A 12408-nucleotide genomic window follows, 5' to 3' on the forward strand; every position below is an offset into this window, starting at 1 on the left:
GAATGTAAATTCCATGAGAGCAGGGGTTTAGTTCTGTATTCTCATCTATCCTCACCTTCTATAGCATTTGGCATCTTGCTGGCACTCAAGGAAGATTCAGTCCATGAAAGAATGGCTCTGTCCACAGGGCTTACAGCATCTCAGTGAGTAAGGAATGTTTATTGGTTTTTACAGATGAGGAAGGTCCCCCACCAGGAATCCAACCCATGCCCTCTGCAGTGGAATCTTAACCACTGGACCACCAGGGAAGTCAGGCATTTAAAAAGTTTTTTTTTTTTCTATTTCAAATAACTATTTATTTATTTTTTGGCTGTGCTGGGTCTTCGTTGCTATGCGGGCTTTTCTCTAGTTGTGGCGAGCAGGGGCTGCTGTCTAACTGCAGTGCATGGGCTTCTCATTTCAGTTGCTTCTCTTGTTGCAGAACCTGGGCTCTGGAGCTCAGCTTCAGTAGTTATGGCACCAGCCTTAGTTGCTCTGTGGCATGTGGGACCTTCCTGGATCAGGAATTGAACCCATGACTGCTGCATTGGCAGGCGGATTCTTTACAACTGAGCCACCAGGGAAGCCTTTAAAAAGTTTTGAGATAGAGAATGCTCATTATAAAAAGGTTGTACTAATTTGCACTCTTATTTCTTCACACCCTTGCTCATATTGTCAATCTTTCTTATTTATGCCAGGTATTTCGTTGTTCTAACTTGAATTTTCGTGATTATGATGAGGTTGACTATTTTTTCAGGTGTTTATTGGCCATTTACAGTTTTACTATGAGTTGCCTTTACATATCCTTTGCCCATTTTCCTACTGGGATATTATTTCTTATTGATATATAGAAACTATCTTTATATTCTGAATATCAATCCTTTGTTAGGACTGTAAGCATTTTTTCCCTGTGTGAGACTTGTCTTTAATTTTTAACTTTACTCACAGTGATGCCTTGAAAATACCCTGACCTCCCATGACTTTTCTTGCTATTTGTCTGTTTACTGCAGAGTCTTACGTGGGGAGAGCATTACACTGTGCTTCCTGGAAAATCTGCCAGTGGCAGAGGAGGCCTAAGGTTGTCTTTTCTCCCTGCCTTTTCTAGGAAGTGGATTGTTTCATTTTTTCCAGCTGCTGTTGCTATCAGAGTTTGTGGTTAAAGAAGCAACCGGAGGCAGGACCATGCCTACTTTGTAGGTCTTTGCAAGGACTTTGTCTTCAATTCTGAATGAAATCAAGAGCACAAAAGGATTTGAGCAGAGGTCTAGCATAACTAGACTTATGTTTTAGAAATTTGACTGTGGCTGCCACAGGGAAAGGAGGGCTATTAAGAGACCAGCCAGGAGTCTACTGTGACAGTCTGGACAAGAGATGATGATGGTAACCTGGACTGATGTCAGAGAGCTGGAGGTGGTGAGAAGTGGAATATATATGGAGTTGGAGTCAATAGGACTTGCCAATGGATCGGATAGCGGTGTGAAAGGAAGAGAAAAGGCAAAAATATGCCCAGGTATTGGGCCTAAGTAGTTGAATGCTTTTGCTCAGAAAGGAACAGAATATTTAGACTGGGCGACATTTGAAGCCAGCTCAGAGGAGCCTGGCGGGCTAGAGTTCATGGGGTCACAGCATCAGACAGGACAGCGCGCACATGCCATGGGACGACGGGACGTTTCTGCTTTGCGTCTCCTGTTTTGCAGGGCTGCGCCTCGGTGCCGCAGTCTCCAAGCACAGTGGACGCCACTCTCTGTTTCCACAGGTCTTCAGAATTGCCTCTCCCAGACGTTCCAACTTCTGATTCCCCTCCACTCCCCCCCGCACTGTCCTCTCACCCCAGGAAGAACAGGAAGTCCTGCGCCCCCACTGCACCCCAGGCTCCTGCCTCCTTTGTCCTTCTCTGGAGTCTCCATACACACAGGGTCCCCGGGGGCTGGGATGCTGGAGTGATGGGGGTGCTGAAGGGCTGGAGAGCCTCTCTCCTTTCACTCCGTCCTCCTATGGCCCTTCTGCCAAGGCTTTTAGCAGCTCTGCTTGCATTCTGCATTAGCCATGAGAGGAGAAGGGAACAAAAAGCAGGACAAGAGGCTCTTGTTCTTTCTCCCTTTCTAGCGGAGGCTGGTGAGCTCTCTTCACTTCTGTTTTAAGTGGCAGACATTTCTTATCCTGAGAGTTACATCACCACCACCACCCCATCACCACCATCATCATCATCATCGTCATCATCAATCTTTAATCAAAATAATTGAAACTGTGGAACTTCCCTGGTGGTCTAGTGGTTAAGACTTTGTGCTTTCACTGCGGGGGGCGGGGGAGGGTGGCAGAGGTTCCATCCGTGGTCTGGGAACTAAGATCCCACATGCCACATGGCGGGGCCAAGAAACAATTGAAATTGTCATTTAGTACATATTTACTGTACACCAGACCACATGTCACTCATTTCGCTTAGGTCATCCCATCCACTCCCCTGGGTAACCTTGTGTGTTAGGTATTATCCCCGCTTTACACACAGAAACCGAGACTAAGTCTCACTCAGCCCTCTTGTGGAAACCTCACCCTATTCTTTCCTTATGAGGTTCACTTCTTTGTAAGTCTTCCTTTATTGTAAGACCTTTATTTTATCTTACTTTATTGATATTTGCAAGAAATGTTCAGTTTCTGCCTGCAGTTCCTCAGCTTTCAGATTTCAAACCCAAAGTCTTATCAACTGTGTGAAGATGTACCTTCCCCCATGTTCTTGGCTAAATGCTTCCTGCCCCAGGAAGCTTTTTTCTTGTTTGTTTTCTTAACCTTTAGTGAGTCTGCAACCTTCAGTCTTTCTCAGACATTTTCCCACTGCCTCTTGCACTTAAGACTCAGTGCTCAGACAACTGGATGAGTTTTGTTCTGTTCGGTTTCGAGGTGGGATAGGGGGATAATAACTTTCCAAATTGGGGTCAAGAGGAACAAGGCAGCAGCTGTTTGAGCTTTTACTATTTTACTCATTTCTTACCAAAAATCTCTCTGTGTGTCTCTTACACACACACACACACACACACACACACACACACAGAGCTTTCTCTTGACTTCAACATGTTTGGGGAGAATTGCTCTTGTTTGAGTGGCAGAAAAGAAAAATACAGGTTTTGGAACATGGCTGATATGGGTTTAAACATGCCGTCCCTCACTCTGGCTGGTCTGGAAACCATGGGGAGCGAGAAGGGGCTAAAATCTAGCTCTTCTGGCTCAGCCAAGCCCTGAGACCCTGGGACCCAAGGACCCCAGCATAGGGCTGCATCTGCTAGGAAAGGAGTGTCTTTTTCTCTCTGACCCAGAGGTCTTGCCTTTTTTTAAGACAAACCCCTTAGAAAGGGAGCCTGGTCCTAATTCACACAAAGGTGCCTTCTGGTAGCAGCAACCCATGGTTCACATCTCATTTTTGCCCTACGCTCAAAGTGTGACTTTAGACAAGTGACTTCACCAGTCTCTTCTTGTTCAGCTAATCTTTCTAGAACACTGGCTCTGTACCAGGTGCTGTGAGGAGTGTGGCAGGACCAGGGTGAATAAGCCATGCTTCCTGCTTCAGACAAGCCTGCTGTCTAGTTGGAAGGAGGCGTGTGTGCCCAGTTGAGTCTGACTCTGTGAGCCTGTAGACTATAGTCCCCACCAGGCTCCTCTGTCCGTGAAAATACTAAAGTGGGTTGCCATTTCCTCCTCCAGGCAATCTTCCCAACCCAGAGATCAAACCCAGGTCTCTTGCGTCTCCTGCATTGCAGGCAGATTCTTTACCATCTGAGCCACCAGGGAGCCAAGAGCAGAGTCTGTGTTAAATAAGAAGTTTTTGACTGTCTAGTGCCTTGCACATATTAGAGTCTTAATGAGTAGGTGTTGAATGATTGAGTGAATGGATGGATGAGTTAAGCCAAAGTTGAAGTCCTTCTGGGTGTTCCTGAGATGGGAGGTTTGAAGAAGGTCTCCGGAGAGGAAGAAAAAATGGGAAATACATCAGCCCCTCCCCTTTACCGTGCATGTGGCTGCTTCGACCACAGAGCAGAGCCCTGTGGAGCGTGTGCCTTAAACCAGGGGTCCCTGCGGGCTAGCCTGTTCCACCTTCTCAGGAGCAGGACAGGGGAGGATGGCTGGGGTGTGAGTGGGGGTGGGGGGGTTACAGGAAGAGATCCCAGAAGAGGATTTCTCATGTTACTTGCTGGAAATGAAGAGTCTGGGTTCCGACCTCCCCCTAGGAGGCATAAAAACAGTAAAAAAAAAAAAAAAAAGGAACATAAAAAAAGTCTTAGCTGCAAGGAAAAGCAGTCTTCTTCCCATGAAGGCAATGAAATTAGAGGCAATTGTGCGACACAGAGATTCGATCAAACCTAGGGAGGCTTTCAGGTCGGGGAACCAGGACTAGCTTTGGAGATGAAACAGCTGGTCCTCCCCTCCAGCACCCAGTAATCGCCGCTCTGTTGTGACGATTGAACAAACAGTCCTTCCTGGCCCCACACTGGGCTGCCTTGTAATGGGGGCACCTGGAACAGGAGGAGGAGAGAGGTGTCCTGGCCACCCACAAGACACGAGCCTCTCCGTAGCCACCATCCCCTGTATGGGGGCCTGGAGCCCATGAACTGTGGGGCTGCGAGGGCAGAAGGCTAACAAAGGTGCCTAAGCCAGGGCTCCGATCAGCTGATCAGCTTAATAGACCACGGGCCACTAGAGGAGCTGGGAGGAGTCAGAGGCAATCTGTGGGGGAGGGGCCGGCACCCCCTCCCTCTCTTTCCCTCTGTTTCACCCACAGAGGATCCGGATAAGTAACTCACACAGGAAAACAGAAAGTGGACCGGGGAAGGTGCTGGTTTAGGGCGGCACCAGGCCATGAGGATACACACAAGTGACAGCCAGTCCTGCTGTTCCTTAGCTGGGAAAGAGGAAGTAATCTCTAACCAGGTCTGGAGCATGGCTGTCCAGGGAGCAGGCAGCGGAGGGGACAGTAGGTGAGAAAGCACAAGACAAGACATACCTTCTAATGTTTTTCATTTTCACATTTTACACTTTGTGTTTTCACTACTAAAAATTTTATAGGTAAGACTGGGAACAGCTACCAAGAGGATGCTGGTTATAAAAAAGAAGGGTGGAAGATCAGGCAGCAATTAAAAGGTCTCGGATGAGTCTGTGTTGATTGGAAAGAATATTCATTACTGCCCTTAAGCGAAGGAATTCTACTGTTTCCCTCTATTTCTTTGTATTGTCCACTTAAGAACAGTAGAATTCCTCACTTAAGAACAATAGAAGGTATTTCACTGGAAAAGCCCCTGATGTTGGGAAAGATTGAGGGCAGGAGGAGAAGGGGGAGACAGAGGATGAGATGGTGGGATGGCATCACCGACTCAGTGGACCTGAGTTTGAGCAAACTCCGGGAGATAGTGAAGGACAGGGAAACCACAGGGTCGCAAAGAGTCAGACATGACCAAGCAACTGACGCTTTCACTTTCAGGATTAATACATACACATTACTAAGTATAAAATAACCAGCAAGGTCCTACCGTACAGTACAGGGAACTCTACTGCATATCTTTTAATAACTAATGGTAAAGAATCTGAAAAGTGAAGTGAAGTGAAGTCGCTCAGTCGTGTCCGACTCTTTGCAACCCCATGGACTGTAGCCTACAGACTCCTCCGTCCATGGGATTTTAAGGCATGAATATTGGAGTGGGGTGCCATTTCCTTCTCCAAAAGAATCGGAAAAGGTATATATATATATACCTTTTCCAATTATATATTATATATATAATATTATATATTATATATATTATATTATATATATTATATTATATATATATATATAACCAAATCACTTTGCCATACACCTGAAACTAACACAACATTGTAAATCAAATATATTTAATAATTTAAAAAAAAAATTCAGCAGCTTGACAAGCTCTTTATGCGAGCATCTCTCTGCATGGTGCCTGGCTAGGCACTGAGGGTGGGGGAAGCAACACAAGAACAAGATGAGCTTGCTCCTCAGTGTGATTAGAGCACAGGGCTGGTGGAAGAATGGAAGGAAAAGCACAGGGATCTTTGAAGCGTCTCCACTGCCTGGACTTGTTCTGTAGGAAGAACGGAAAGCGGGTGACAGGAATAGCGTTGATCCTTAGAAAGATCACTCAAAGGGCAGTGAGACAGACAAAGAGGGTGGGAACCAGGACCAGAGTGATGGGAGAGTCTGGGTCATCCCTCCAGGTGATGAGGGCTCAGGCCAGGAGGTGTGTCCAGGGATCCCCTCTTATGGATCAGCAGCCAGGGAGCAAGATGAATCACTCCTTTCTCAATCCCCTGAAAGAAGAGTGTCCCCTGGACCAATAGTTCTCAATCATGGCTGCCTGATAAACACAACCAGGGAGCTTTAGAAATGCTGAACTCTGGGTACCGCCCCCCCCCCCAAGTATTCTCTTTTGTTTTGCTTTGTTTTTGGCCACGCTGCATGCATGTAGGATCATATTTCCCTCAGTTCAGTTCAATCGCTCTGTTGTGTCCAACTCTTAGCAACCCCGTGGACTGCAGCACGCCAGGCCTCCCTGTCCATCACCAACTCCCATAGTTTACTCAAACTCATGTCCATCAAGTCGGTGATGTCATCCAACCATCTTATCCTCTGTTGATCCTTCTCCTCCTGCCTTCGATCTTTCCCAGCATCAGGGTCTTTTCCAGTGAGTCAGTTTGCATCAGATGGCCAAAGTATTGGAACTTCAGCTTCAGCATCAGTCCTTCCAAAGAATATTCAGGGTTGATTTCCTTTAGGATGGACTAATTGGAACTCCTTGCAGTCCAAGGGACTCTCAAGAGTCTTCTCCAACACCACAGTTCAAAAGCATCAATTCCTCAGTCCTCAGCCTTCTTTATGGTCCAACTCTCACATCCATACATGACTACTGGAAAAACCATAGCTTTGACTAGATGGACCTTGGTTGGTAAAGTAATGTCTCTGCTCTTGAATATGCTGTCTAGGTTGGTCATAGCTTTTCTTCCAAGGAGCAAGTGTCTTTTAATTTCATGGCTGTAGTCACCATCTGCTGTGATTTTGGAGCCCAAGAAAATAAACTATCAGGGATCAAACCTGCGCCCCCTACTGGGAAAACACAGAGCCGAGTCTCAACCATGGGACTGCCAGGAAGGTGCCCATTCGCAAGCATTCTGATTTAACTGATCTGCTATGCAGCCTGGGCTTGGGGATATTTCAGAGCATTGGAGGCATTTTAAAATGCAGTAGAGTTTGAGAGCAACTGTTCTAAGCATCATCCAATGCAAAAGGAGACAAAGGGGTCTGTGCCCAGACAAGTGCTCCACCTCCTCCTGGAACAGATGCTAAGTAACCACAATGATGCTAAGTAACTTGCCTGGTGGCTCAGAAGGTAAAGTGTCTGCCTGCAATTCGGGAGACCTGGGTTCAATTGCTGGGTCAGGAAGATCCCCTGGAGAAGGAAATGGCAACCCACTCCAGCACTCTTGCTTGGAAAATTCCATGGATGGAGGAGCCTGGTAGGCTACAGTCCATGGGTCCGCAAAGAGTCAGACACGACTGAATGACTTCACTCTCTTTTTTCTTTAACCTCACCGACCACTCTCTTATCAGACTCTGAATTTGGCAGTTTTCTGGGGGAAGTGACAACTGTGTCCTATGAGAGTATTCAGCTGTTTGGGCTCAGTATTACCCATTACTTTCTGCCTTCCAGAAACTTGTTAATCACTGAATCTATTGTGGGTCCCTCTTCCTGTTCTCCTCATCATCATGAGTCTGTTTCCTTCTGTTCATCACCGCAGGAGTTAGAGAAGGGGAGAGGAAAACATAAGTGTGCAAGGAGCCACACTGACCTGGAGGCTCCTTTCTGTCATTTACAGGAGCAGAGGTTCTGGGAAAGATTGTGGCTGTGGGGACATTCACCCTCCCTGGTCCCCAGAGGTTGAATATAAGAAAAGGACCACTTTAGGTATATTCATAAAGAAGCTGGGTTCTATCCCAAGACGCTGGGTTGGGCATTTGGAACTGGAAATTAATATTTGCCATCTGTAACCAAAAACCACAGTTTCCCAGGTGGTACACTGGTAAAAAACAAAAACAAAAACAAAAACCCTGCCTGCCAATCCAGGAGACGTAGGTTCAATCTCTGGGTGGGGAAGATCCCCTAGGGAAGGGCTACCCACTCCAGTATTCTTGCCTGGGGAATCGCATGGACAGAAGAGCCTGGTGGGCTACAGTCCACGGGGTCACAAACAGTCAAAAAACACCGAGCCACTGAAAACACACACACACACACACATGGCCAATAACCACAGTAGCTGGATGTGAGGTTGGCCACCCCATCCAGAGGCCACCCAGAGTTACACTCTTCTTCCTTCCACCCCATTCATGAAAACTAAAGACTAGAAGTCCTGGCTCAGCTCAGGAGGGCAGAGAAGATAGAGGATGACCTCTGCAGATGTCCAAGCCCCCCCGTGTGACCGCAGTAAGACCAATCACCCTCTACTCCAACTGGAATCTCCCCTATGGGCAGCCAGGGAGGGAGTTTTATAGCCCATCCCCCTGGCAGTCTATAAATGGTGTTTCGGAGGCACCCAATGTCCTTCTAGGAACCTAGCCAGCAGCCTTTGTCAGGGATCTGGTACAATGGGGACCGAGTGACAGCCAGCAGCTAAGGACTAGTGGACGGCCTTCTGACCAACTGGGGCAGGTTGAAGAGATGGGAGGAGGAGATGGTGGAGTGGGGAGACCTTCTCCTGCCACCTTCTGAAAACATTACTGTCCGCTGGGGGCTGGACCCCTCAGGGCATCTGATAAGTGGTTAAGTCAGCTGGAGCACCTGCCCTGCCATCTGGCACTTGCATCCTCCAGACAGGGTCACCCAGGCCTCCTTGCTCACTTTCTCGAGGCCAGTGGGCTGCAGGGGTCCTGAACAACTGCCAGGGGAAAATGAAAACCCCCAAAGTCCCCAGAGCTATAAGGCAGAGCTCTGGGTTCTCAGGTAACACTTCAGGAACACTGCTTTAATTTCATTAAGAGATGGATTTTTAGCAATAATGAGCCCTCCCTGAGGCTCCTGGGAGTTTAAACACAGGTTAAGTCTAGTCTCAGTGAGATAACAGGGCAGCGTGATTGGATAAAAGGGGCTGGAGAAAAAGGGAGAGTTTAAACAAGACTGCCCTCTCTCCATTATCAGACAAAATGGGAACTGCAGCCCAGAGACAATCAATCATCTCAGATGCTGGGCTTGAGGATCTTATCTACTGACCAATAGCCTCATTCCCACCTCTCCTGGGCTCTGGAAACCATAGCATTTGGGGAGAAAACAGTGCCTGTGTTAGCAAACCTTGCTAAGCTCTGTCTAGTAGCATGTGACCCACTGATGTATATGCTTAGCTGTTCCAATAGAGTTCCGATTTGTGTTAAGAAAAACACAAGTGGAGCTGCTGGAAATATCCTGTATCTTGCCTTGTTGTTATTTAGTCACTCAGTCATGTCTGACTCTTTTGCGACCCCATGGACTGTAGCCTGCTACACTCCTCTGTCTGTGGGATTTCCCAGGCAAGAATACTGGACTGGGTTGTTGTTTCCTTCTCTAGGGGATCTTCCCGTCCCAGGGATTGAACCTACATCCCCTGCTGAGCAGTCAGATTATTATTCACTGAGCCACCAGAAAAGTCCCTGGATGATTTGATGTTTTACAAATGCATAGTCTGTGTCCTGCCTTGGTGATGATTATACAGATGAACGCATTTGTAAAAACACCATCCAGCTGTATGCTTAAATGTCCTTTATACATGTACTGTCTCTGTGTTATCCTTCTACTTTAGAATGTAAAAGAAAAAATCTATTTAAAAAAAGGAACGCACAACTGAATGTTGCTAAGCTTTCAGGTTTAACACATACCCCCATCCCACAACCAAGGAGCCCAGGCTGTGTGTGCACAACTGGAGCCTTAATGCTTGGATCTCTGCTTGCTGATGCAGGGGTGGGGGCAGGGAGGGGGGTGGGGGGCTGTGGGGGGGTTGGGAGGAGTGGGGTGGGGGTTGATCAGTAGCAAAGATGACATTTGGAGGAGGCGTGGCAGCAACTTCTCTCTCTCTCCACTTTCTCTCATGCACTCCATGATTTTCTGGTCCTGACTCCAACTTCAGAAGTCCTTCTTATAACCTTTGAGCTGTCCCCTGTTCATACTGCCACCTACTCCAGCAAGAGTGGGTCAATCTTTTTACCGTCCAATCCATGAGATCACCCAAACCCCATTGCTGCGCTCAGTGTTCCCAGCAGCAGCCCTGGTCACACCAGCCTTGGTCCCCACCCCATCTGTGCATTCAGGAGACCCTGGGCTGGGATTTCCATGGTGAATGAGGAGAAGGTCAACAGCATACCCAGCACTTGCCAATGGAGACCAGAGGGTGTCTGGTTCTTAGGACCCAGGATATGGATGAGACAGACTCAGTGCCTACACGCTGAGCCACTCAGGAATTCTGATCTGTCCAAGATGAGGTGTTGTGGATGTACATGCACATATCATGGGCATCAGTGTCCATCTGAGCACATCCTTCCCCAGCAAGCACGCCTGTGCTGCAGAGAATTTACCACCTCCTCAAGACTAGCCCCTTCCTCTAGGAAACATGTAGTTTTCAAAACCGCTCCTTCACGTACACACTGCTATATTTAAAATTTATAACAAACAAGGTCCTACTATATAGCACAAGGAACTCTGCTCAGTGTTATGTGGCAACCTGGCCGCAGGGGAGTTTGAGGGAGAATGGACACATGTATATGTGTGGCTGAGTCCCTCTGTAGTCCACCTGCAACTATCGCAACATTGTTAATTGGTTATATTACAATATAAAATATAAAGTTAAAAAACACTACCTCATAATGGGCCCACATTTGCTTCTCCCTCATGGTACACCCAGGACCAGACTAACCCCTTTTTTATACTCTCAGATTCCAAATATTTAAAGACAACCACGTCTCCAATTCTCTAAAGGAATCTTCTCCACATTAAAGATTCCTTCAATAGTAGCTCAGACACGAGTCTTGCTACCATCCACCTTGCTATGCCCCGTCCTGGTTGCATCATGGAGACAGCAAGAGGTAAAATTAAGAAATGACGGCTATTTTCACACCAGCTCCCAGGCGCCCATCACAGACCCTCCTCTGTGCTCTTTACACCCTTTTACAGTGCCCCCCCCCCCACCCTTCTATGATTGATTGCTGGTTCACACTAATTAGGCCTTGCTGGGACTGCGTCAGGAGCGAGTGCTTTGCCATTTTCTTTAAGGAAACCATGTGATAGGCCAATGGGCTTGTGGTTGCCAGGCAACCTTGATGATCCTACAGAAAAGACCAAGAGAGCGGCATGGCCAGAGAGCCTAGTTAGCAGCTATTGAACGTGAGCCTCTGCTCCACTGAGAGGTGCAAGAAAGGCCTGGCTGGCATTGACTCACGTTGCTCCAGCTGTCTTTTTAAATGGAGTGTGTGTGTGTGTGTGTGTGTGTGTGTGTGTGTGTGTGTGTTAGGGGTACATACGCAAAGCGAGCTGGGAAAGAAGAAAAGAGTATTAGGCTTTAAGATGGAATCACCATGAAGGATATTGTGGCAGGATTATTTATGAAATATCGCACTTTATCTGTTTACACTTTAATTTTCTTTTCTGTCTCCTTAATTCTAGTAGCTGAGCAGGACTTGAAATTCCTTAATCAGAACAGGACAGAATGCAGAAACAGCCTATAGGCAAAGGCCTTTCCCCTCTAGGAAAATATTAAGCCACAGAACAAGGGATAATGGGAGGAGTCTTGGAAGGGGCAAGGTAGGGGGTAGAGTCTGTCCCTGGGAGAGTCCCGCAGGGTCCTGCTCGGATTCAATTTCAGGTGGGTTGAGGCACCTGGGCTCCCAACCTCACCAAAGGATTCCTTAAGCCATGTGTAGCACAGGACCTGGTGGTGAGAAGTAACCGTGTGGGCGGCCAGTGATCCTTGGCTTCAGGGAAACCCAGGTGAGCTGGGGAGTCATCCCAATGCCTTAGCATCTCCAGCAACCTGGAACCTTTGCACAAGTCTGATGGTAGGAGAGGAAACAATGATTTATACTGAATTTCCCTCACTGAAGCCAGAGGAGGACTTGGCAGAGTGGGCTTGATGTAGAGTGGGGAAAGCTCTATAGGTGGGCAGCTTGGTAGTATGACACTCGGTAATTTCACTTGTCATAAGAGGTCACATTCACTGTACATTTAACACCTGCCAGGCAATGCTGTAAGGACTCTCCTAGTCACACGCTCACCAGCAATACGAGACTATGTGTATATTCTACATGCTTGCCATCAGAGAATGTTAACAGTCTTTAAAAGTTTTGCCAATCTATTATTGGGAAAATGGTATCTCATTGTTGTTTTAATGTATAGAATACTGAGTAGCGATCTTTCACTTCCA

The sequence above is a fragment of the Bos indicus genome, chromosome 21 (genome assembly GCF_029378745.1).
Source record: "Bos indicus isolate NIAB-ARS_2022 breed Sahiwal x Tharparkar chromosome 21, NIAB-ARS_B.indTharparkar_mat_pri_1.0, whole genome shotgun sequence".
In the NCBI taxonomy this organism is placed as follows: Eukaryota; Metazoa; Chordata; class Mammalia; order Artiodactyla; family Bovidae; genus Bos; species Bos indicus.